The following is a 3920-nucleotide window of genomic DNA, read 5'->3' as shown; positions in this document are numbered from 1 at the left end:
GGGTAGTGACAGGGCGATGGATTGCATGGGTACTGTTCAGGGTATTGTAGCAGTCCATGAGTTAGTGCATGGATCATTGCATGAGTGCATGGGTAGTGACTGGATGATTAGAGTGCTCCAAGGAGAGTGCATGGTGAATTTATAAGTGCTTGGTTTTGGCGGACTGATTGCATAAGTACACAAATGTCACATCAGGCCCCGCCCCCTCACTTCACCACTGTGCAAACGGGGGAATAATTCCCCTTGAATCCTGAGGGTCCCTGAGGGTCCCTGGGGGCCAGCTAGCCCACCAGGTACCTCCAGTAAGCGCCATGGAGGTACAGGGGTACAGGGGTATTTTAGGGTTCAGGGGTAGGTTTGGGTTTTGGGGTACAGTGGTATTTTAGGGTTCAGGGGTAGGTTTGGTTTTTGGGGTACAGGGGTATTTTTAGGGTTCAGGGGTAGGTTTGGGTTTTGAGGTTTAGGGGTATTTATAGGGTTCAGGGCTAGGTTTGGGTTTTGGGGTACAGGGGTATTTTTAGGGTTTAGGGATAGGTTTGGGTTACAGGGTATATTTATAGGGTTAAGATGGGTTAGTGTTTAAGGGTGTTGGGGTATTTTAAGGAGTAAGGGTGGGTTATGATTATGGGGTGCAGGGGTATTTAAAGGGAGCAGGGTGGGATTAGCACACGATATGAGACATGACATGAAGGGCGGAACGTACCACACGCCCCCAGCGTTTGTCACGTCCCGGGCATACACCCACAGCACAACGCAGACACGCCCACAAGGGACTACTTTGATGGCACGGTTCTTTTACCTTTTAAATGTATATGGTGGGCGTCTGCATAGCCTATGTCCTTCTGCTGCAACTGCCCTTTCCAACGCTGTATTGGGTGTTGTGATTGGCGCTATGGTTCCTGAGATTACCCGCCTCAAAGGTTTGGGCTCTCTCTTTATTATATTAGTATATATATATATATATATATTAGTATATATATATATATATATATATATATATATATATATATATATATATATATATATATATATCAAAGCTCGAAGGTGTCCACCTTTGAGTAGCACACGAACAGCAGCTTGGTTTGTGTATAGGTGAGGACGGGGATCCACTCGTAGACGCCGCTCCGTACGGGATCTGCCCGACGCGTTTCGAAGCTCCATCTGCTTCTCTTCAGGGGCTTTAACGGAAGCGGTGTGCGCAACCGCCGACCCACTTCCCCATTTTATGTATGACACACCCACCGATGGGAGGCTCAAATGAGACTGTGAATTCTGGGAAGTGTGGTCCGGGAAGCACACAATCAAGTCCTGTATGGACTCCACAAGTGGGCCCGTGTAGCTTCGAAACGCGTCGGGCAGATCCCGTACGGAGCGGCGTCTACGAGTGGATCCCCGTCCTCACCTATAAACCAAGCTTCTGTTCGCGTGCTACTCAAAGGTGGACACCTTCGAGCTTTGATTGATGTATATATATATATATATATATATATATATATATATATATATGATGTAATATGTGACATCAGCAGTGCATTGCGGTGGCGTGAGTTATAGTTAGCTGAACTAACTACAACGGGGGGAATTTCTATGGTTTTGTACGAGGGAAATGTCCAACTAACTATAACGTCCCTGAAACCTATAGTTTTTCAGTGAATTTCAAAGGTTTTTTAAATGCTAATTTTTAACTATTACGCGCCTGAAACCTAGGATTTTTTCCGAGAATTTCAATGTTTTTTTTAATGCTAATTCCCAACTATGCCTACAAAGGTAGGACATGTGAAGAAAGAGGAAGAAAAGCACAGAAAGAAGCAAGACAAATCCTGAAAGAGTCAACCGAAGTCCAGAAAGACAATCAAAAGTGCAGGAAGAAGCAAGAGATGTGCAGAAAGAACCAACAGAGGAGCAGAAAGTCTTCCTGTGCCCCAACTTTTTACTGACGGGTACTGGTGGTAACTGACTCTGACTAACCAGGACCGGAGCCAGTGCTATGCTAAAAGACACTTAGAATACAGTGAAAACACCTACATACACTAGAGAACACTATGCGTTGGGTACCCCTGTGATTAGCATGACCTCCTCTGTATTCGCCATGAGTTATTGCCTGGGTCATTGCATGAGTACATGGGTACTGAGTGGATGATTAGAGTACTGCAAGGAGAGTGCATGGTGAATTTATAAGTGCTTGGCTTTTGGCGGAGTGATTGGATAAGTACATGGTACTGGCTGGGTGATTGGAGGAGTGCATGGATAGTGACAAGGAAATAGCTGGACTGCATCAGTAGCGCTCAGGGGATTGTAGCAGTGCATGTGTTAGTGCCTGGGTCATTGCATGAGTACATGGGCAGTGACTGGGTGATAAGAGTGCTGCAAGGAGAGTGCATGGTAATTTTATAACTGACTGGGTTTTGGGGGAGTGATTGGATAAGTACATGATGCTGGATGGGTGATTGAAAGAGTGCATGGGTACTGACAGGGCGATAGCTGGACTGCATGGGTAGTGATCAGAGGATTGTAACAGTGCATGTGTTAGTGCCTGGGTCATTGCATTAGTACATGGGTACTGATTGGATGATTAGAGTACTGCAAGGACAGTGCATGGTGAATTTATAAGTGCCTGGGTTTTGGCAGAGGGTACACAGACAAAATGTCGAGTTTTAAATTTCGATATACAATTATATCGAAGTTTAAATATCGATGGGACATAATATAGAAGGTAAGTAATATCGACAGTCTTAATATCGATATTAGTATAATATTAGTAATATCGAAGTTTTAAATATCGATGTCAATAATATCGAAATAAATAATTTTGATGTTACTAATATCAATTTTTAAATAAATTTTGTGTATATTATATTGTATTTATTATGTTTTATTATTTATTTTTAATGTAATTTAATTAAATATTGTCTTTTAGTACTGTAGCGGGTTGTGGGTTTATAGGGGAATAGGGTGGGAAGTAATTTAATTATGTTAAATTAATTATTAATTAGTAGGAATTATTAATTAATTAATTGAGAATTCATTTTTAATTAATTTTAATTAATTGATTAATTGATAAATATGTTCTGTAGCGGGTTATGGGTTTATAGGGGAATAGGGTGGGAAGTAATTTAATAATAATTAATTAATATATGTTTGTAAATATTTTTAATTAATAATTAATTGGTAATTAATTACTATTAATTAGTTAATTAATATAATTTTGTACATATTTTTAATTATTAATTAGTTGGTAATTATTAATATTAATTAGTTAATTACATTAATTAGAGCAATATTTTTTTATATATAATTTTTTGTTATTCTTAATTAATTTATTGGGAAAAAATAATATTAAATATTACATTAAATTAATTACAGCTAATGTGCTAATTTATTTACTTTATTGTTATTGTTAATTAATAATTAATTGGTAATTAAATAATATTAATTAATTTTGGGTAAAGGAGTATTTTTAGGGTTCAGGGTCAGTTTTGGGTTTTTGGATAAAGGGGTATTTTTAGGGTTCAGGGTCAGTTTTCAGTTCTTGGGTAAAGGGGTATTTTTAGGGTTCAGGGTCAATTTTCAGTTTTTGGGTAAAGGGGTATTTTTAGGGTTCAGGGTCAGTTTTCAGTTCTTGGGTAAAGGGGTATTTTTTGGGTTCAGGGTCAGTTTTCAGTTCTTGGGTAAAGGGGTATTTTTTGGGTTCAGGGTCAGTTTTCAGTTTTTGGGTAAAGGGGTATTTTTAGGGTTCAGGGTCAGTTTTGGGTTTTTGGGGTACAGGGATATTTTTAGGGTTCAGGGTCAGTTTTGGGTTTTTGGGGTACAGGCGTACAGGGTAAAAATAAAATAAATTTAAATTAAATCAATTAAATATAATTAAAAAAAAAATTACATTAAATTATTAAGTGTTTAATTTATTTTAAATGTATATGTAT

This window comes from Lissotriton vulgaris, chromosome 5 (genome assembly GCF_964263255.1).
Source record: "Lissotriton vulgaris chromosome 5, aLisVul1.2, whole genome shotgun sequence".
NCBI classification, from domain to species: Eukaryota; Metazoa; Chordata; class Amphibia; order Caudata; family Salamandridae; genus Lissotriton; species Lissotriton vulgaris.
Note: the sequence above shows the minus strand (reverse complement) of the source record.